Source organism: Palaemon carinicauda, chromosome 19 (assembly GCF_036898095.1).
Source record: "Palaemon carinicauda isolate YSFRI2023 chromosome 19, ASM3689809v2, whole genome shotgun sequence".
Taxonomy (NCBI): Eukaryota; Metazoa; Arthropoda; class Malacostraca; order Decapoda; family Palaemonidae; genus Palaemon; species Palaemon carinicauda.
Genome location: NC_090743.1, coordinates 40,954,465 through 40,978,578, shown reverse-complemented (window position 1 = coordinate 40,978,578; position 24,114 = coordinate 40,954,465). Strand labels below are relative to the sequence as shown.

General features: G+C 41.7%; 1 long non-coding RNA gene across 2 annotated transcripts in view; it reads right to left on the bottom strand.

The window, feature by feature from the left end:
* Positions 1–3,356: 3,356 nt before the first annotated feature.
* Positions 3,357–24,114, bottom strand: part of LOC137658602 (uncharacterized) — a 72,930-nt gene continuing 52,172 nt past the window's right edge. The window contains exon 5 of one of the 2 annotated variants that reach the window (XR_011047386.1): positions 3,357–4,783. This is a non-coding gene — a long non-coding RNA (uncharacterized lncRNA). The remainder of the gene's footprint in view (positions 4,784–24,114) is intronic. The other variant, XR_011047385.1, reaches the window with a different exon arrangement.

Genomic DNA, 24,114 nt, shown 5'->3' with positions numbered 1-24,114 from the left:
AAAATTTGTCGCTTAAAATAAATCTTAAAATTTCCAAATATAAAATTATACATTTAATTCTAGGAAAATACTTCTCAAATATACAAAAATCATCCGATATATACCAAAACACTTGACCCATTTTACAAAGAATGAAGGGCGAAGAAATCACAAATGTATTTTATTAAAAAAAAAATATACCAAAATAACAAAGGCAATTTTACATTAAAAATACAGTACTCTGGAACCCAAAAACAAATTTTGAAAACTCGAACTTTTACAACAAATTAATTCAATATAGACAAATTATAAATCTGTAAATCAAAACAGATTTCAAGTATTTGAAAAGGATTGCAACATCCTGTTCATTTGTTTGTGTGTACATGTGTATATGTGTGTTAAGAACTGTAAGTGTCATTTAGTCCAACAAGTGCACACATCAATTCTCAAAACCTTACTGGTCCCTTTCAAATTTTACTTGAGTTTCTATCATTACCCCACTAACTTTCCACTTTTGACCCATCGTCATCTGTTATTAACTTTTCCTATGAATTATTTACATTGGAAAAGTGAAAGCTGAAAAGCATCTACATGGCTACAGAAGCGCCAAATCAAGTCTATAGAATAAAAAAACACTCCATTCAACATTCCAAAACAAAAAACTATTTTACTTCAAAACATTAGAATTTTCACCAATCAACAATAGAGACAAACATTAAAACACACAGATATCATCAGACTTCTTTCAATATACAGTGAACCCTCGCTACTTCGCGGTTCGACCATCGCGGATTCACCACTTCGCGGGTTTTTTCCATAACCCATATATATATACATATCGCGGATTTTCCGGAAATTTCGAAAATACCGCGATATCTGAAGACCCCAAATACGATATTTCGTTACCTGTAATTCCATTAATACTGTAATTAGTAATATCTGCTCTTACTGATTGTTCATTGCATTACATATGACATAATTAAGCACAGAAAGAAATAAAACACGAAAAGAGAATGTGATCATACGATAATTCAGTACTGTACTGTATACAGTACGTAGTAAAATTAAATCGAACATGAAACGCAAATCAGATGCAGTCATACCATATTAGAATGGTGTAAGGCTGCTGATGGCTACTAGTGTACTACAAATGTAATGGATGTGCTTCTTCTCCATGAATCTTTTGTATGTATACGTACGTAGTACTGCATCCAGTAATATTCTTTGTTGCAAAAAATCACAATTCAAATAAACGTACGAGAGAGAGAGAGAGAGAGAGAGAGAGAGAGAGAGAGAGAGAGAGAGAGAGAGAGAGAGAGAGAGAGAGAGAGAGAGAGAGACACATCCTACTACAAAAGCGTAAAATAGCGTACGTAAAGCTGTATTATTATTATTATTATTATTATTGTCGTTGTTGTTAATAAAATTATTATTGTTATTATTATTATTATTATTTAAAATTGGGGAATAAATCCTCCAACCCTTAGACCAACAGCTCTGGCACTCTACTTCACTACCGAATACTGCTCACCAGTCTGGAAAAGGTCATGTCACTCCATTAAATTTGACACTGAAAACTCCATCAAGCATGTCGCAAAATTACTGGTACCTTAAGACCAACACTCCTCCCAGTATTCTATAGATTAGCAGGCATGGCACCACCGAACATCTGCCAAACAACCCATTCAAAGACCCAAAACTTTAGACAAGAATAATGAAAGGCACTCGCTCTATGATCACAGGGTGGTTAGACAAATCTTGAAATCCTGCAAGAGCTTCATAATCACCACTAGCCTCGACCCCACGGAGTCAGCAACTTGGAATGCTGGAGGGAAATAGACCACTGTCATCCATTGCATATGTGTGTCTCTTCCCCATGGAACAAACCTCTGTAGGAAGGACTGGGTTACTCTTAATTGAACATGAGCTTAAAGTTGAAAGGACTAGAGACAATTGTCATATGTGGGGTCTTGCCCTCTCTGTCAAGCGCTCATGTGGGCATCCCATCGAAACAATGAACCACACACTTCATGGGTATGAACATGCCCCAAACATGTACAGATTTGGACCTCTATGAATGTAATCAGGCCGCTATGCAGTGGATACAATGTTGGCATGATAAGATATAATGATGACCTTGTCCATTCTTGCTGCCTTTCACCCATCCTAGATACTTTAACCCAGAATATTAAGAGTAACCAAAACCTCCTATATTATTTCTGATTCACAATTATCATATACTGTACTAACCAGTGGTTTATGTATTATATTAGAAGTACAGCCACTGGGAAGAGACTTCATCCTATACACCAACACATTACATTAGATATTCAACACCATACATGTGTCAACTCGTAACTTGTGACAATTTGTCCTCCACATCAACTTTTCAATATAAATCCATCCTCCCTTGAGTTTTCTCACATCTCTTTGGAGGAAACACTTTTACTACATTTCCGTTACTCCCTTATTCATCCTTAATTTTTACCCACTTTTTCTCCTTACCTAAATTCTCCTATTCGGTTACACAAACTTTACCTTCCCTTCTCAAAAGCATCAAAAGAAAAATTTTTCACTCTCTCCTCTTGTTTCACTAAAATCCATTGCCTAAAATACTTTATTTCACAGATTGCCCACAAGGTATGCCCAGATACTGGGGCTAAGAAGCCGAAATACTGTAGTGAAATTCTACCTTATAAGAACAAACACATTACTATACCATCAGCCTTAAGACAAGACAGTCAATGTAGCAGTTTGGTTACATCATCAGTTACTATAAAATCAACCTTAAGGAACTTTTACCCCAACCACCTCACATTATTCACCACTGACTAAAAAATATAAAAAAAATGCTCAAAAATCTTCTATCCTATTAACTACCATCCATTGAATTTCTAGCATTTACACTTCTCACTCCTGAGTCATGTGTGTGAATATTTAAGAGATTAAATATTCATATACAGTTATCATGAATGTTTAATTCATGTATTTATAAATGAATATTCAAAATGTGTTCAGTGAAGAGTTGAGAAATGAAGAGTTGTGTGAGTTGCTATATGAAGACGATTTGGTGATTACCGCTGAAAATGAGGAAGATTTACAGAGAAGGGTTGTTGAGTGGCTAGAGACTTTGAAGAGGTGTGGCTTGAGAGTAAATGGGAGTATAATGGAAGCTATTGTTAACAGAAAGGAAGGTAGGGACAGGATAGCCATGCACGAAAATAAAGGTTGTTATAAAACAGGTGGAACAATTTAAATACCTGGCATCTACTATAAGTCATGAGGGAGGATGTAAGGCTGAAGTTGAGAATAGGATAAAAGCAGCCTGGAGAAAGTGGAGGGAGGTAGCAGGAGTGGTATGCGATAAGAAAATGCCAATCAAGATCTAAGAGCACAGTTAACAAGACCAGTGTTAATATATGGATAAGAAATGTCGGCTCTAAGTTGGAGAGGATGCAAAGCTTGCGAGAACAAAGATGAGAATGCTGAGGTGGATTATGGGAATATCACTGCTTGAAAGATTGGAACTTTATGAAATGAGAAGAATGGCTAGCGTAGTAAAGATTACAGAGGTGATAAAGAGTGTCATGACCGAGATGGTGTGGGCACATATTAAGATAAGGTGGGGAGGGAGTGAGGAGAGCTTGGGAGGGAGTGAGGAGAGCTTGGGAGGGAGTAAGGAGAGCTTAGGCAGGAGTGAGGAGAGTTTGGGAGGAACCTGTTAGGGGGATAAGATCAAGGAGGCAGAAAATTAGATGGCGAGATAAGGTAAAGGATGATATGGAGAGAAGATGCAAAAGAAGAAATGAATTTTCACAAAAGTATTCGTACACACTTGTGACAGCAAGTTTTATTCTGCATATGTTAATCTCCAACAGTGCATTTACTTGTGTTTATGTTTAATGTTAGTGCTTATGTCTCTGGGTATTCTTATAAGAGTACAGTATGTGCATGATTGTATATGCATGTAGGTATATGGCTGTCTTGTAGCCATTATTTTGTTTGTGTCCAAGTCTTTAGCATCTATGTATGTACAATACATGTGCAGGAGAGAGTAATACTAACATACACAGTAAATCGCATGTGAAAATGCATAAAACTACAAATACTTATTGAGTTACGGCTTTATAAAAGCAAATATTATTCTGTGAACAATAAAGTCAACAGATAATTCATTTACCAAGGCATTCTCTAAGTAATCTTAACTCTTATGAAATTAGAGTAACAGTTTAAAAAACATAAGATATCACATTGACATTTTAAAGGAAAAACTTCGTAAATTTCACATCAGTGATGCTCTTCTTAATGTTTTTCTTAAACTGAGTATTCATACTTTTCTTAAATAATGATGATATTTTCTATGAAAAACATCTCAAAATGTTAAACTACTATTTGCTATGACACAAGTTAATAAACAGGACTGTCTTTGCAGCATTTGTTCTTTCCTAATGGGATGCGATAGTGTTAATCTGATATTTTCAATTGTGAACAGTACAGTAATCAAATGAAAGATAGAAAAAATTTAACTTGAAAATTTAAGCCCTAAGCAAATTGCCTTTACAGCATTGAAGTTGTCCAATTCTAGAAATTATCAATAGAATGAGATTCTTAAAATACATAACGCACTATGTCAAGAATTAAATATTTCTGAAAAGATCCCTTCCCAATGATCCTCTTCACAGCCGAGTTTACTACATGTACTTCATTTCCTGGATCTTCTTGACAAAACTGATTTGCCAATACTTGTCGAAGGCCGTTCAGCAGGGGCAGTTTCCCTTAAGGTTGGATCTGTAACAAAATTAAACTACATTTAAAATTAACCACTATTTTGTTCCATCAACTTACAATCTTTTTATGCAAATTTATCTTAATTTTTGACACCATGTGGCATTTTTTCCCTGCCATTTCCCAGCAAAGATTTATATAATAAGATTACTGGGCCATGTCCCATGTGTGTTCAATGGGCTTATGTACTAACATTGTCTCTTTAATTTCATTGCCTTCATACATTTAAAAATTAGGGATCAAGTCAAGTGAAACATATTGGAAGAACATCAATTTGTAAAGCAAATTTCCATGATAATGACTGACCATATAGATGTAAGGAAACAGAATTAGCAAACATTGGAGGTTTAATCTTAAAAGCAAAACCTATGAAATATTAAGCATTTTGACACTACTACAAGCTATGAGATCATCTAAGGACTGGCCAGTAAGCTTGTCAGACTCCTTTACTAGGTTGATTATTTTCTTTAATATAACAAATTATTTGCCATATTACTCATACATTTAAACCTTTCCTTACACTTCTGAAAACACTATGCATACTACAATTCTCACTCACAGTTAAGGGGATATCTTTAGTAATTTTACAGTTGCTATTAGCCTAAATGGGAAGGGTAAAAAACACTAACGCCTGTATTAGGCTATGATCAACCAGAACCTTTCCTAATACTGTACAATACAGTTAGTCCTCTCCATAAGAGCGTGATGAGTTCCAAATGAAGGTTCTAAGCTTTAAAGTTCATAATGACAACAAAATTTGGCATCCATAACCCTTATCTTTAGTCCTCAGTCAACTTATCATGCTAATACAATACTAGTAAGCCAGCCAACATCTGTATCAAGAACTCTTACAGCTATTTCTACATGATTAAATGCTTATGAAAAATGTTATGAATTTATATTTATTTTATTCCCTTATTCAAAATATTTACATTTATTGCACGCACAATGCCATCTCTAAGAATTGTTAAGGTGGAAGTTCCTCAATAGGGGACATATTGTACTACCTAAACAAGACATTTATTACCAATGAAGCAATTTACCTTATGTGAACTTATCAAACCATAAAACAACTTGTCAAGTTTACTATTATTTCAGCACTTTCAACCCACACAGTGGTCCTGCAGAGAGTAATGATTTGATAACTGTATTCTCGTAGTTTACAATCATAACAGCACTGAACCTTCCTAATCTGTTAAAAATTACAAATTTGGAAACAATTTGTGTATTTCTCTAATACAAACCTGTAGTTGTTTCCATGGGATATATCTTTCGGCAAAGCGAGAAGGCAGCCAACAGACTGAAAAAAAGTGTGAGGTGGCAACCCTACCTTCCCACTACTGTGGGTGGGTAGGGGGTGGCTTGGGGGTATCCCCGGCCACCTATCTCTACTCACGGCTCACAGAGCTGCCTAACTTTCGATTGGAGTGTAGAAAGTTTACATTCGTAACAGCACTGTAAACCTTTCTGATCTCTTAAAAATCTGATAAATCCTTCTCAAGATCCTTCTTCAGGAAGATTACCAAATAAAGCAGTCAATGCAAACATTATTCAATAACAAACAAAATTGGAAATAACAATTGCATATTGCACTTCTTTTTACTGAAGTGTTAATTCAATGGTATCCCCATAAATGCTTCAAACAAGGGTAGGTGTAAATGACCAGGAATGAATGAATGATTTGAAGTTTTCTGGCATCCTGACATCGAAGGTTATTGATGCCAATACTGTTTATTATAAATAAATAAAAGAATATTCAATTAAAACCATAAAAAACATGTCATTATAAAAGTTAAATAGCTTTCAGAAGATACACTTCTGAAATAAATCTCAACATGCAGCTAGCATTGTACATGTCCAAGAATCTTGGTAAGGACAAACCTGCCATCATCACCTCGAGCCTCAAAACATATCTATTTCTTTCTGTGCTATAAGTGGGGCATTCAGTCAACAAATGCCTCACTGTCAAGGGTATCAAACAGTCATCGCAATATGGTTGGAGTTGGCCGACCAGCAGAAACTCACGTGTCGTCCAAATGTGACCAATGCGGGGACGACAGAGTAGTCTCCCACTTTCGGGGCATCCCACTATACCTTCAAGGTGATATAACATTACTTAATTCTCTCAAATTATTCTCAACTAAACTATCCCAATGCAGTTATAAAATTCTTAACTGTAAGTAAAAAATTATTACAGGGAATTGGATAGATCCTTGGTAGCAACTCGGCAAAGCATTCTTTCCCAGTGAATCTGCCTCCTCATTTCCAGACACACCAACGTGGGCCGGAACCCAGCAAAATAGAACCGTTATATCTTTCAGGCCAATAATTAAAAGCCACTGTAAAATCTTTAAAACTAAAGGGTTATTGGAATTAAAAACTTCTAAAGCTTGTAGGACACCTCTTGCAACACTAAAAATGGTAAAATTGCCCTTCTCTTTTAACAATATAAATGATAATGAGAATATTCTAAAAGGCCTATATATATATATATATATATATATATACAGTATAGTCAACATTAGTATTATACTTTTTATTTGGTTTTACACGCAAAAAATTTAAATGAGACATACTAAAGCTGGGAATGACACAGTGAACCATACAACTTGAATGATGACATCCTATCCGGTTCCTAATTGAAATCAGATAAACAGTATGAATAATCCATTTAGTTTACAATAAAATAAATTTTTCAATTATTTCCTTTTCTTCACATACTGTACTTCAGCTTTTGTTCATCACTACAAATACTTGAGCATCCTGGTCACCGGCATTATCATAATATTTTTACAAAAGCTCTTCTCTTACAAGGTTAAGACATGGAACAGGATCTCTCTATTCTCTTCTATCTAGTAATCCCTCTTCATGGACTCCTATCAGTGCTGAAGGTTGGTTTCGCTCAGTGCGGTATCACTCAGTGATGATCATCATTATGATTTTCTAGAGCACTTAAAAAATTATTTTTAAATGGGACAGTCTTACTTTGAGTGACTGCAGCTGTATTCACAAACAATCAGCTGTAGTCATGCAGAACAAAACAGTCCAATTCAGAAATAAAGCATTAGTTCTCTAGACAACTGATGAATGTTGTTGAGTAATAATTGCACCAAGCATACCTTAATTCTTCATCAACCAAATTCTACCCGAATTTCCTAGGCCTTCCTTTAGTACCTGAATTTATCCTGACATTTCCACAATCACCATTCTTTTGACCAAATATCTTTGAATGTGGGAAATACAGTACTGTACAGCCTACAACTGAAACCAATTGTTTCATTCAGTAAGGTTTCTGAAAGATCGATGAGAATTACAGATTCAAAATCCTTTCCAAGAACCTTGAATTGTTTAATTACTTTAGTCCATTCTGCAGCTAAAACCATTGCATGCCACAATCAGTCGCTCTATGAGACAACTAGATTGAGAAGCAGAAGACAGAGTGGGTAGTCTGGATCCTAATATCCCTCCATTTACTAGTGTTCCTAAATTGTATCATATTATAAAGGTGGATGGTGTGGCATATTGTTTGGTTCCTTTAAACCTTGTTAGGGTAAACATAGATTCAACTCAACTCAATCTTTTGCATTACAGTACTTCATTTGCCAATGTGTTCCACCAGCTCAACTCAAGTTATTACAACAAAGTAAATGAAGATGCTAATACAACATTTATAATACAGTATCTAATTTCATCTCATACTGCATTGTGCATTCAATTTGTTATATACTGAATTTGATTTGCATCTCTGTATGACTGACCTGTCCGGAGAGATAGGTCCAGCCAATCTGTATGCGTTTCAGATTCAGAAAAGGCTAGCAATTCTGGGTTCTATTTAAGCCTTAAACACTTCTAGAAAGCAGAGATGTACTGACTGGTAAAGACTGTTGCATCGTATAGTTTGTTTTCAATTTGGTTTCCCTTCTTGACCCCATTATTGCACCTTGATATCTTGACTCAAATAAGGGAATTTAGGTTAGGCTGGCCTTGGGATAGGTATGACCAAAGTGCCATTTCAAGAGACTTGATCGATTGATTATTTAATTTTAAGTTTCCTGGCATCCTAACATCAAAGGTCATTGATGCCGATATCATTTGTTATAAATAAAGAACAAAAGGAAATTCTATCAAAAGCAATAGAAGCAAAGATGTCTATTTCCAAGTTAAATAGCTTCCAATAGACCTGCCTCCAAAATAAATTTAAAAATGCTGCTAGTACAGTACAACACATCATATCCAAGAATTAAAGCAAGGATGAACCTGCCATCTTCACCTCAAGCCTCAAACAGATATCTATTTCTGAAGGAACCAAAAGTGGGGCATTTGGTCAACAAATGCCTCACTGTCCGGGGTACCAAACAGTCATCGTAATACGGCTGGCGTTGGCCAGTCACCAGAAGCTTGAGTGTCAACGAAGTATGACCAATGTGAAGATGAAAAATAGTCGTCTCCCACTTATGAGGGATCTTGTTATACCTCCAATGTTGTTTTTTATACCAATAAAATATTTACAGAAAGATATCTGGTAATTTCTATGGAGGGTTTGGTGACATCCCTTAGTGGAAGAACTTTATTTCTGGAATTCTAGCTACAGTATATCATGATAATTTATTGTTTTACCTGAAAACCATAAGGTTGACGAGATTTTGGATGCAGCTAAAATTTAGTTGAATGCCTTACAAGGATTGTAGTCTGAAAGGCTAAAGAATCATGAAGTCTTTGCAACCTAAACCAACACAGAACAAAAGAAGGCTTTTATTAAAGGTCTAAAGGTAATTCTCCAGTGTTAACAAGAAGGCTTGGGATAGGTGAAGTTCTAAAGGCTCCAGTACGTTGTATAAAATGAGAAATCTTAATCAACTTGGAGTGGCTGAGTAGTATATTTCACACTACTAAATTTAGAAAAAAAATTTACGCCTTGTACAACTTTAAAATAGTTTTCGGTCTGCCCACAATGATGTATGGGACAATTTTTAAAAGATTCAGAACTTCAAGGCATTTTACTTTTAAGGTTTTCAAGTGAGAAACCCATATCAGCCTGCTATCAAATATCAATCCTAAAAATCTAGCTTCACTTACACATGGAATCCGTTGACTTTTGATCTACAGATCCAGGTTTGAATGTACTCCTCGAGTGCAACAAAAATGGACAACAGTAGTTTTGTTTGTCGTAAACTTAAATCCATTCATATCAGTCCACTGAATATATCTGTCAATTGAGAGTTGTAGTTCTCTCTCAACCATTAAATGATATGGAGAGATCATCTACAAGTGGTGTTGAAAGAATATATTGGGGAATGACAGAGGATATCCCATTTATGGATAATGCAAATAGGGTTACCCTAACACAATACCATGGACAACAATTCCTTCCTGACAATTCCTCTCAGAGTTTCACCTACTCTAACTAGAAAAAAATCTATGCAAAACAAATGCTTGAATGAACAATGGTAGCATTCCTTTCAGTCCCCAATTAAGAATAGTTTAAAGTATAACATATCCCCTTTAAATATTATAGGCCTTTTCAAGGTAAAAAAAAAAAAAAAAAACTTACATGGTGCCATTTGGAAGCAAATGCTTCACAAATTGAGAAGTCGTACCAATAAATCAGCCGAGTGAAGTTTTCTAAAACTCCACTAGATAAAAGATAAAATACCTTTCTCCTTCTGGTACCACGCCAATCTTGCATTGGCCATCTTCTCCATGATCTTACATAAACAAGATGTTAATGAAATTGGTCGATAGTTTGCAGCTAAAATCCTACCCTTACCAGGTTTGGAAAATGCTAAAATAGCGGCTACTTCCCTAACACTTGGATAACTATGATCATGCCGTATTCTGTTAATAATGCTTAAAATAAATAACTTAGTATTAACAGGTACCATACAGGTTTAATCATTGTATACGGAACTCCATCAGGCCAGGGGCTGTATCATTGCAAGTAACGAGTGTGGAATAAACCTCCCTTTCAATAAAAGAGCATTATAAGATTCCTCCTTTTCTGTTATAAAAATTTATCATTTTCTATTCTTCAATGCTTCTATACTGGTGACCAGGAGCTGCTTCCCACTTACAAGATACATTGGAGAAATGTTAGGCCAAAGCATTGTCAACCTCAGGTGCTCCAACCACATATTGACCATTCATCTTCAACACTAGTGGTAGGTTAGTGGAAAATTTTCCTGCTATCTTTCTTATTTTCCTCCATACAGAAGATGGTGGTGTTCTACTGTTGACTGAGGATCCAAAGGTATCCAAGACTAGCACAGAGCTTCTTCATTGCACAACGTTACTACGCTCTATATTTCTTATATCACTAAATTCTCCTCTGTACAGCTTCAACGCAATTGAGTCAAGATTTTCTTGTAGCTCTGTGTAGGGATGTTTGTTCTAAATACCACCATAGGACTGGTTGCCAACTGAATGACCATTCGGTTTTGGGAATTAAATCGACTCCTGCAGTATAAAGAGTTCCATTCAGTAAGTCTAAAACAGCTTTACTTTCAAATTCTTTTGCATTCCTTTCAATTTCGCTTAGCTCCTGAAATATATTCCAGTCTGCCTTGTCACAGTTCATTCTTGGCAATCTCCGCAAGGTTGGATTATTGTTGGTGTTTATAATAATTGGTGCATGCTCACTAGTATGCCAGTCATCTAATGTTCTCCAATTAGAATTGAGTTAGCAGATAGAGCTTCCAATTAATAGGTCAATGCTTGACAAGGTACCTGTCTGAACACGAAAGTGTATGGGCTCTCCTGTATTAAGAAGTCCCACATCTTCCTTTCCCACAATTCAGGCTATAATGTTGCTGCATTCAAATCTCCCAGTAAGAGAATGATTAAGGGAGTTGTTGAATAACCTCTACTGAATTATCATACAAGATGTTATCATTTGGAGGCAAGTAAATAGAGCACATTGTGTATTTTTTTCTATATCTATCTGTACAACCATTGCCTGCAGAGGGGCATGAATGGATAAAGATATTTAGGGAACATTCCGACAAATGTATACAACACGTCCGCCATGGTTCCCTATTTCATGATTCCAGTGAAAAATGGAAGGAAAACTAGTTTATTTCTGGAAGATAATACATTGGATGGAGTCTTCCCATTAGCAATTTTTAACCTAACATGATTTTCCATTTGCATTTTTAGAGGTAGTCCTTCAATTTGGTTTTGCATTGGTCTTTTTCTTTGTGTCCTTTTTATCTAATTGTTGAGGGAATGATGATCAACTTGAATTTTTTACTGATTTAAGTTGTATTCATGTTGATCTAAAATATCAACAGACAAAACATCATATCGATTTAAGGTCATCACTTCATTGTTCTTTTAGGAATGGGGTGAGAGATGTCTTTTCTAATTAAGAGGCAAGTCACTAGGTTTTAGCGTCTTCCCCACTGCAGGTGCATCTGATAACTCTTGTTTTAAGTAAAATCTCCATCAACCTAGGGAAAGGTACAGCCTGAGGGCAGTTAGTATTATGGTTTGTAATGGGGAACAAAGGTTGAATAGAGGTGGGAAATGCCTTACTTTTAATACAGTGACAAAATCTCAGGAGACATTCTTGCCTCATGCAGCACTTTATCAGAAGATGGCGTATTTTGTTTTTGTGAACAATTCTCAGTAGGCTACTAGGTGGGTGTGATGTCTCCTGTGGCAAACTTCCTCCTGATTTCAATGCATTGGCATAGCTTGCTGATTTACGGTATTCAACAGCCTCTTCTCATTCTCCACTCTTATATGTTTAATATTGATGGCAACTTCTAACTTATATAGCAGTTACCTGCTAGGTTTCCATTTGCAGTTCAAACACCTGGCTCCAAGTGTGCATTCTCAATGATAAAATATGGAACAAGTGCTACACATTTTTTAATTCTTACAAACTTTAGAAGGACGTCCAAACCTACAACAATTGAAACATTGCAGTGGCTTCTGCTTAGAACGTCAAACTTTAACCCTTTCATCAAACGTGGAAAGAACATCAGCATCCTGGAAAGTAAGAATAGTCTTTATTGAAAATGACTCTCCTTCCATTGCTTAAGTTTACATTGGGTTTGACATCCAACTTTATATCACTTTTTCATCTTTAAATTGGATAATACAATAGATTGTGTGTAAAATTTGGCATGTACAAGGTAACTGTTCTTTTCAGACAGATAGATCTCCAGGAGTGATGGTTTCTACTTATTTCTGAAAAAATTTGCATATCCTAAAATAATTTCCCGTACTCCCTCTAGATTGAGCAATAAGCTTCATTGAGGGTTTTGGCTATTTCTGGGAAGGCATAGCTACCTCTATCTCTAACAATGCAGTCTGCAAGTTTTACACATCTAATTGTTTGTTACCCCATCACAAACAGCACACCTGATATTCAAATTATTAATCTTAATTGAACATCATAAATTGCATTAAATGCTTAATCATGATTATTAAAAGATATCCTAGAATCCCATTTGTCAATGTCTCATTATGATTAATTCAATTAAACCATGGCATTCAAATGCTTTATACAACACACAATAGTCTCTTAATGGAATTTAGGTAACATGCAGGATTACCAGTTTCCCCTGAGTCTACCAAATTACTTCAATTTACAAATATTAATAGAATTGTCCTTTTTAGTTCCTAGGTTGTCAATATAATTTTCTTTAAGTGAATTGCCATAAGTCGCCAACAGTGCTGTGGGGGAGTCAGTACGTCAGGCCAAGGGGCATCACTGTTCGAAGGGTCTATATTTAAGGGTGGAGTTTTATTTATTGATTGTTTGGTTTACCAGCTTGAGTATATCAAGAAAGTTTCATACATTGGAAAGGAACTTTGGATTCCCCGCTATCAGCTAAACCCCCCTGTCAGAATCAAGACCAAAACACATGGAAACTTCTTCCTCATATCTGAAATGACACTTTTAGCAGAGGCCAGGGCGAGAAGGAAAACTGTCTTAAGGGTCAAGTCACAATCTGAGGACTGACACAGTGGTTCACAAGGAGGACTGCAGCACTCAAACTACATTTAAAGGTGGTGGTCCAACTTCTCCCCTGAAGTATAGTAAGAACTCCGCTATCACAGGGATAGTGGCATCGAGATGAGAAAGACCATTCCCGCGACACCAACCTACTTCCCTTAATAGACGTCGACAAAAGACTTCGTACCAAGACATCCTTTCCACAACTGCGAGCGAAAAGCCTCTGCGAGAGGAGATACTGGATAACCTCCTGGCAAGAAGTTGCAGAGAGGCATGAGGTTGTTTGCGGTCAGGATGGGGAGGAAGCTCTCTTGGTACCTCTGTGAGCAGAAGTAGGAGGTTTGGGTACCATCCTGTATGTTGTTTAGTCTCCTCATCAGACAGAAGATGTCCAAGTTGTCTCAGATGTCGGAAGGCATCTTGCAGAGAAGCCTGGGGATCCAGCAGTGGTGAGCAGTACACAGAAAACTTTTGGCTCAAGGATGTCACAAACAGACCTATCTTCGACAAACCCAACAAAGTCAGGACTTTGTTGGCTGTCCAAGGAAGTAATGACCACTAGGAACCAACTACTTTATGAGTCTTCCTGCTCAGCTTGTTTAGATACACTACTACCGTAGTTGTCGCTCATCAACGCTATAGGGTGTCCTGGAAGGAGCTGTAGTGTTTGAGAGCCAGAGATGCTGCTCTCATTTTTAGGTGGTTTGTGTGGCACTGCCAATTAGAGTTGGACTACAGTCCGGAGCCCATATCTTGAAACAAGTGAGCCCCACACCCATCTTTTGATGCTTCCGTGAAGAGTATCAAATCCAAGGGAGGAGAGAAAAGATCTACTCCCCTGAGGAGGTTGGTATCTTCTACCCACCAACTCAGGTGTCTTTTATTCTGATGCTATTGGAACACAAATAGTCCAGAGGCTTCCTGTGCTAAAACCACAAGGTTTTCAGTTGCCACTGGAGAGAATGAACGGATTGACTGCCTTTAGCGATCAGACTAGTAATTCTGTACAATAGCTCCATCAGCAAGTTATCAAATTTAAGTACTTTTACTAAAAAGAGGAAGTCCAAGGTTTCGTTTGATATATAAATCTAAGTGGCGCTAGGTCTAGAAGTGGTTTAAAAATCAAAATTAGATTTGACCCACCTGAAAAAACTAAGTCCCTCAACTTCATAATACTCTCACATTCCTCTTCAGACTGAGCTATCATTTGTTTGTTTGTTTGTTAAAAACATAGTTTATGTCATTATTACATCATCGACTGTATTCTACTTAGCAGGACATCACCCAAACGTCATAGTTTTTACGAATGATGAGAATCCACATTTTACTTGGGACTAGCATTTTAACAAAACTAGAATAACGTGACTTGAATACCCAATCAGGTGACAGTTTTACTAGGAAACTGAACACTTGACGCTTTTCACACAATTTCCGCCACTAATTTTTCAGTTTTTTGACAGCCATGGAGGTGTGTAAACCTTAAACTTCTGGTGCGGTTTCTCATTTACCATCTACTTTGACATCAACTTCCGTGGATTTTCTCCCAAGTTCTTGTCTCAATTGCTATTCAAATCGTAAAGATTTCGTTTTGCATTATTGTGGTAACATCAAAAGAATAATAAAGTACTGCCAAGATTACAAAGTTATTAAAAGAGAAGGTGACACTACCCCTTCCATGACACCAACCACAGAAAACTCTCCACTTTGCCTGGTAGACCCCTGCGGATGACCTTCGCAGGTGTCCAGACATCCTGTTTGCAACCTGTTGCGAAAATCCTCTCTCTGCGAGGAGATGCTGGATAGTCTCCAGGCGTGAAGTCGAAGCGAAGCTACGGCTTTGTGAAAGATGTTGGCGTGTGGTTGTTTGAGTAGCTCGTGTCGTGGAGGGAATTCTCTCGGAAGTTCCGTTAGGAGTTGCAGAAGGTCCGGAAACCATTCTGCGTGATGCTGTAGTGGTTTGCGGACTGTGGCCAAAGGTAGCACCCAAACTGCCTAGTATCCGAATGCCGACCACAACCCGACGTTCACTACACAACAAACATACAACAGTGGAATACCCAAAAACCTAAGAAACAGTTCAAAGCACTGGGCACCACCCCTTGATTTATAATGGGCAAGGGGACCCAGCTAGATCCTGACTTAAACCTTTGCTTCTCCAGCTTGCTGATCATAAGTATAAGAACATTAGGTGAAAGGGATTATTATAAGTTATTTGAAAGATTAAAAAAACAGTGGCTGAGTAGGGGAACTCAGTGGTTTAAGGAACTGGAATGAGATGCTGTTTTATAAAAAAAAAAAAAAAAAAAAAATATTTATTTTACCAAAACTGTTAGGATTACAATTACATTGACCCATCAATCCAAATAGAAAATTAAAGGCAAAATTAGCATCCCTTTACATCAAGCTTCAGCCACAGGATAACCAGATAAACAAATTTTGAAAAAGAATAAAAAAATTATTCACATACTGGTCACTCACGTTTACTAAGCCATCTCAAACCAACCACCCATAAGAAATATATAAATCTGTGAGACTACTGAACTACAATACTTTCCCCTGAATCACTACTGTCCTTTCAATATCCAGTTCACCACTAACTGCAGTGTCACTTAAAATTATCAAACTCTAAACGGTAAGGCCGCATACGATGCCGTGCAGGTCTCTGCAGGCCCACAATAACAATTTCTCAAAAATTTTGTCAACAACAAGAGCAATCGCCAATGGCTTTATAATACATTGGTTGTGGTGTTATTCAGTCAAACACATGATGGTACTTACAGTTCACAGGCAGTGAAAAATGAATACAGAGCAGACACACACACCACTACACACAGGTAACAGGCCATCAACCACATTCATAATTGTTATGAGCAGTACTAGACAGATACTCTGTTCCTATATACTGTACATACAGTGGTCTCGAGTAAATTTCCCTTACAATTGGGAACTTCTGTCAACATAAATGTCTGCCGTATCTGTTCTTTTTTCTTTTCTTCTTGATGAAGGAACCTATTATTGTAAAGTACAGTACAGTACTTCTATTTACTCAAACTCTGGTTACACATTCAACCCCTACAGAGAGTAGGGCGTGCTGCAAAAACGAATGTTGTTAAGTCAGTTGGTAGGACCAAACAAAAATATATACACACCCCTTAAACATATACATTATGCTTGCAAAACATTTGAACCTATTTAAGAAAAATTGAAATCTTTACAGTGAATAAAATGTTATAGTACAGTACTGGGGCAGAATATCAGACATTATGACAAAAGGGAATTGATAATGAGTTACTTTAAAACATATATAACCCAAGCTTGTTATATGTGGAAATGGTTTGTATTTTTCCCAACTACTGTATTATTAATTTTTTCCACAATGCGGAGCTATCAGGGTCATTGAGAGTGACTGTTATTCTGGTCTTGTTGACTACCCTCCTCATCAGACAGAACGGGGGAAAGGCGTATACGTCGATGTTGTCCCACCGTTGTTGGAAGGCCTCTTGCAAGAGTGCCTTGGGATACGGGACTGGGGAGCAGTGCAGAGGGAGATTGAAGTTCAGAGCTGTAGCGAACAGATCCACAGTCGGGGAACCCCACAAAGTCAGGACTTTGTTGGCTACTAGATGATCCAAAGACCACTCGGTACTCACTATCTGAGACGCTCTGCTCAGACTGTCGGCAAGCACATTCCTCTTGCCTGGAATGAAGCGAGCCGATAGTGGAATCGAGTGGACTTCGGTCCATCTCAGTATCTCTACTGCGAGATGGGATAGCTGCTCTGAAAAGGTACCTCCTTGCTTGTTGATGTAAGCCACTACTGTGGTGTTGTCGCTCATCACCAACACAGAGTGACCCGCCAGGTATTGTTGGAACTGTTGAAGGGCCAGGAATACGGCCTTCATTTCTAGCAGATTTATATGGAGGCACTTTTCTAATTCTGACCACAGGCCTGAGGTCCTGTGGTGCAAAACGTGGGCCCCCCCACCCTTTCTTTGAGGCGTCCGAAAACAGCATCAAATCCGGGGGAAGGACGAGAAGATCCACTCCCCTTCGTAGGTTCTCGTCTGTCACCCACCACTGAAGATCCGTCCGTTCTGCAGGACCCATAGGGATTCTGACATCCGGGTAATCATGTCCTTGATTCCACCGGGACTTGAGTCGCCATTGCAGAGATCTCATTCTGAGGCGACCGTTGGGAACTAGACGGGCCAGGGATGAGAGGTGACCGAGGAGACGTAACCACGACTGGACTGGGAGTTGTTCTCGTCTGAGGAAAGGACTCGCGACCCTCCTCAGCCTTGCTATCCTGTCGTCTGATGGGAAGGCTTTGTGGAGATTGGTGTCTATTATCATGCCTAGATATACCAGTCTTTGAGTAGGAAGCAGAGAAGACTTCTCGAGATTTACCATGATCCCCAAATCTTGGCTAAGTCCCAGAAGTTTGTCTCGGTGTCGAAGAAGGGATGACTCCGAGTCTGCTAGGATCAGCCGGTCGTCCAGATAACGGAGGAGACGGATGCCAATCCTGTGTGCCCATGACGACATCAGGGTGAACACTGGTGAAAACCTGAGGTGCTGTGGAGAGACCGAAACACAGCACCTTGAACTGGTAGATCTTGTTGTCTAGGCTGAATCTTAAGTACAGTACTTCCTTGAAGACGGATGGACTGGGATCTGGAAGTACGCGTCCTTCAGATCAAGAGTACACATGAAGTCTTGCGGTCTCACTGCAAGTCTGACCGTGACTGCCGTCTCCATGCTGAACGGGGTCTGCTTGACAAACCTGTTCAGAGCCAAGAGGTCGATGACTGGTCTCCAGCCTCCAGACGCCTTCTTTACAGGAAAGTCGACTGAAAAAGCCTGGGGACCCATCGACGACCTCTTGGAGAGCGACCTTCTTCAACATAGTCTCGACTTCTGCCCGAAGGGCTTGCCCCCTTGCCGATCCCATAGCAAGGGAGCTCAACGACACTGGATTCGCTGTCAGGGGAGGTAGAGATGTTATGAACGGGACGTGATATCCTTGACTGATTACGGAAATCGTCCAGGAATCGGCCCCGAGTTGCTGCCACCTGCCTGCGCAACTTTGTAGGCATCTCCCCACTGGTGGACATGCAGGGGGACTGCCAATCCTAGCGTTTGCGGCCTCGGCCACTCCCTCTAGTATTTTTCCCTCCCCTGGAGGACTTTTTGCCTTTCTTGTCCTTGGCAGGAAAGGGCTTTGACACCATTGTCTTCATTGCCGTTGCCAGTTTGTGGTCTTGGTAGGGCGTGGTTGCTGGAGGTTTATAGGGCTTTGATGTTAAAGCCTTATGTATGAGAGAGTCTGAGCCTGCTGATCTCGGTGCTGGGGACTTTCAGGTGGAATCTGACACCACATCTCGACGCTTCAAGATGGTATTAGCCCACAAGTTCAAGACTTGGTGGTCTAGAAACTCGATGGTACGAGTGCCTGAAAGTAGAAAGGTCTCCATGGCCCTCCTGGTACTCTCCTTGGACAAGTCCTCAGATCGTAACAGGATGCTCAGAGACCCTAGCCAGATGTCCAGCCATGAAGTTGCCTGCATGGCACACTTCGCCACCTTCTCCTGGCTGAGGATCTCCATAGCCGAGAAAGACACTTGCCGGGTGGAGTGTCTCTCTAGAGGGACTCCCCTGGTAAGCTCTTCCAAAGAGTGGTGTAAAGGAAGAGCTAAACAAGTCTCCTCCATGATGTCGAAGTACCTCCTCTGATGGACACGAGGAGGCGGGAGGAGTTTGTTACCAGCGCTGGACCGGCTGCAGGAGGCAAGCTCGGAGAGCTGGCCCTCGACCTTATCCCTGGCACTCTTAACCCCTTGTTACCAAGGCAAAGCTGCACTGGCCCTCGAGGGTTTCTGAGTACCAAAAACTCGGTCCAAGACCGTGTCCTTGCCCTCACGAGGAGGAATCTCTGGGTCCGCAAACCCATTGAGATTCCTCATAAGGGTCAGAACCTCCCAGAACGCATGCTCTGACTCCTGAAGCTCTCCTCCTGAAGGGCTGGCAGCGAAGTCTCCTGTCCCCAAAGGCTCTTCTTGGGGGGACTCGTGGACGTTCTAGGGGGGCTTGGTTGGCTCTGGTCTAATCCTTGAGGATGACTTCGGAATCGGCTTGGAGTCCTTCGACTCCCTCCTGGGAAGGATACAGGACTCCAGCAGTGATGGTGGGAGGCTCTTCTCCACCCCTACCCGCGAAGACTTCTCTGCGCGAGGTAAGGTTTCCCTCATTGGTGCGACGGGGGAACGCCTCACCTCACGTGACTCCCCTGAGGAAGGGAAATCTTCGTCCGAAGGGGAGGGAGAGAAAGTCTGGGGGGGGGCCTTCCTCAAAGACTTCCGAAGAGTCAACTTCGCCCTTGGAGAAGTCACCACGTCAGCTACTCCTCTCTTCCTCTTCAGGGGAGTCGAAACTGCCACTGATTTGTGTCCCAGCTCAGAGAGAACAGGCTTAAAAGCCTGTACGACAAGGGACCCTAACCATGGCTGCCGACTGACAGCGGTGCTGTCAAATACTCCCTCTGGAGGGCAGGGGATCGTTCGATCCATAGGAGGAGTTACCAAAGCAGGGTCGGCCTGAGAAGGAGAAGGCAAGTTCCTGGACCTATCCGGAGTTCTCCCTCTCTCCGGTGAGCGCGCTGTTCTGTGCGCGGGGGGGGGGGGGCCTGAAGATGACCTGGCCGCGCGTCGTCCTGCAGCCTTGCGCGTGGGATCGCGCTGGGGGACGCGTGCTGTAATTTTGCCTGAATCGCGCGTGGGCGATTTCTCGCGCGCCGGTGTAGGCGATGGCGAGGGCGCATGGGTGGGCGGGCAAGCGTTGGCGTGTGGCCGAGCAATGGCGGGCGAGCAGGCGAGCGTTGGCGCGTGGCCGAGCAATGACGCGCAGGCGAGGGCGCGCGTGGGCGATCGATGGCCCGTTCTGGTGACAGCAGGGGGCGCGCAGCAAGGTGAATAAGCACTCACGCGCGCGAAGGGGATTGTTCGCACGCAGGATTACGATGAGCCCGTGAGGGCGATAACGTTGGGCGCCCGCGCAGGGGATATATCCCTTGCGGGCAGGCGCGCATGAGGGCGCACATCAGGATCAACAACAGGAGGGAGCGCAGGGCGCGCGATGGCGCGTAGGTGAAGGATGGCGCGCTGGCGAATGCTGGCGAGCAGGGGAAGAGATTACCTTCCCCTTTGTGCCCAGATACGAAGATTGTGGGCGCGCAGGAGATCGTTGGCGCGCAGGCGAGTGCTGGCGCGTAAGAGATCATGGGCGCGCTGACGGGCAGGGGAGCGCTGGCGCACTATAACAGGTTCAGCAGCTGGAGAGCGCCGGCGCGCAGGGGATACCTGGCGCGTAAGGGACTTAGTCACATTGTGAGAAAGTCCCTTGTGCCCCAAAGGGACCGATGCCCGTTTAAAAACAGGGTTCGTAGGCGCCCACAGCGCATCAGCGGCCAGGAACGGCGACGGCACGTCAGCAGGTCTGGCGGGTGGAAGGTCGGCGTGTCCTTTGTAAGGACGACCTTCCACCGAAGGAGATCGCGAACGATCTGCGAGAGGTCCAGGGATGTAGCTGGAAGGGTCGGTGAACGACGGCGAGGTTCCTCTGCGGGGATGACGAGCCGAAGAGGCGCCTCCTAACACCCTTGTGAGGTGAAGGAAGTCCTCTACGGCGAAGAGGAAGGCGGGCTTTACGCCTTATACGCCCTCTGGGGGCCGTGGGGTCAGCAGGCTGACCAGCAGTCCTCCAAAGAGGAGTCTCTGTTAGTGAACTCCCCCGAAGGGGAGAATCACCGGAAGGAGAGACCCTTGGACTTAGTTCCTCACTCGAAGGATGTTCGGAGGGGGGAACTAAGCCTTCAGCTACATCAGCAACATCAGGAGCAGAGGTTTGATACAACACATCAGCAGCCTCTACCACAACAACGTCGACGATAGACAGAGGATCGACCTCTGCTAAAGTCGGCGATTGTTTGACAGCTGCTCCCAACTTGATAATGTCAAACAAGGCTTCCTTGGAGGGCGAACCCTGAAGCCCCAAGGAAGCCCAAAGGTGCAACAAATCATGATTAGTTACATTGACATTAGAAATTAAATCCTCCCCCGGGGGAGGAGGAGGAGCTGCCTCGCTATGGGAGGCAACTCCCTCTCCCAAACCCCGAGATCGGTCAACAGAACTGCGGCCTACGCTACCACCCGACAGTTTCTCGGAAGAAACCGATCGAGTGGAAGCTTCGGAGGAGGTTTGGGGCACGGAAGAAGAGCCCTTGGGATTTCTCCTTTCAAAGAAATCTTCGAAGGAGAAATATCCCGCCTGGACTTCTTCCGGCGCCGGGAAAACCTCTCCCACTGGGAGGTAGACAACTCCCTACACTCACCACATACGTTACTCTTATCACACCGTTGGCCCCTACAGTAAGGACACAAGGTGTGCGAGTCCGTTTTGACCGCCGACATATAAGTTCCACAACGGCAGTCAGGTAAACCGGGACACTTGCGCATCGCAGAGGCCAACTTCACAAACACACTGTTAAAGAAAAAGCAAACAAAAGATTAGTAATGGCTGTCAGAGAAGGCGAGGGTGACAGCGGACACGTCCGTCTAGCCGAGAGCAAAGTGAGCTCAGCACAGGTGTGTGTGTGGGGGGGGAGCAAGCTACCCTCCCTACCCCCCTCTAACTAGCGGTGGGGTAGTAAACCCTTGTTAAAATTCTAATGGCTCGTCATTTCAGCTACACCAAAAGTAATTACACTACCCATATTAATTAGCGTGGTTTGTATTTCAGTTACGGAACAAATCAAAATTATAAGTGATGAAGCTATTGTATAGAATTACCATCAGACTTTTAGTGGAGGTCAGGTGCCCTACCAGGCACAGCCACAGGTTGGGTTGTAGCGAGTCTCGCTTCAGTAAGGGATGTACCACTCCTCTTCATCACTATTCTGTCTTGGGACTGATAAACCTTGCCTAATAGGGTGTCCATTTGCATCCCGAGATATACCAGATTTTGAGATGGTTGCAGGAAGGACTTCTCATGATTTATGATGATCCCAGATTGTGACAAAACGCAAGGAGCCTGTTGGTGTAAGAGAAGGGTCTCCATCGAGTCTGCTAGGATCAATCAATCATCTAGATAATGCAACAGACGAATGCTGTCTACGTGGGCCCAGGTTGATAACAGAGTGAACACTCATGAACACTTGGGGGACCTACGGACAGGTCAAAGCAAAGCACCTTGAACTGGTATATTCTCTTGTGAAGGATGAATCTTAGGTAATTCCTCAACTCAGGATGGAATGGGAGCTGAGAGTACGTATCTTTGAGATCCAGTGTCATCATGATCTATAAGTAGGCATCTTTAAGATCTAGTGTCATCGTGAAGTACTTTGGTTCGACAGCCTGTCTTACCGTATCTGCCATCTCCATCTTGAACGGAGTTTGTAACAAACCCGTTCACGGCAGAGATGTCGATGAGTAGTCTCAAAACCACCTCAAGACGCCTTCTCTGGATGAAACAGTCGACTGTAGAAGCCATCACTGCTGTGCTGCAAACTTATTGCGGGAGACAGTAGGAGTCTAAGCCAAAATTGCCGGGTCTAAATGCAAGGGGGAGGCAATATTGTCTAGGATCTCATCGTACAGTACTTGCCGTGGAGGTAGGCACAATGAGTTCCCACTCCTGAGAAAGTTCAAAGTTCTAGCTACCCAGGAGAAGATTTTCATCCTAGCTCCCTTCACCATCCTGGGAGCCTGGCAGTAGTAGTCCAGGACTGTGTTTTTCCCCTCTGGAGGAAAATATGAAGGATCACCCCAATTACTGATCTTTCTTATGCAGGATAGGGCTTGCATGAAGGAGTGGTCTAACTCTCTCCTCTAACGTTGACGCATCAAGACTAGCAGCTATGGGCAACATGCTGTCAGTGTGGTCCGTGACATCATCTTGCAACTCATCCAGACCCCGAACTAATATCCATAGGAGCCCGGGCTAGGCCAGGTTCTTCAACAGGGTGAGCAAATGAGCCATGAAGTGTACAACTTGCCCACCCACCTCGCTAGCAAGTGGTGAGCAAGTGCGCAGCGAAGTGTACAAATCGCCCACCCACCTCACCAGCGAGTTGTGAGTAAGTGCACAGCGAAGTGTTCAACTCACCCACCCAACTAGGGCTTCTTTGTCCACGAGCTGTAGCATTGTGAACGGGCACGAACTGTCAGTGAACCAGCATGTTGTTGACGAGTAGCAATGCACACTTCCCCAGGAGGGGTCACTCACTCGTATGGAAGAGAACAAGGATGAGGGGGCTTGTCTGTGATCTGTCAGACAAAGTACATTGATACCTCTACATACGATCTTAATTCGTTCCAGAAACTGCTTCGTATGTT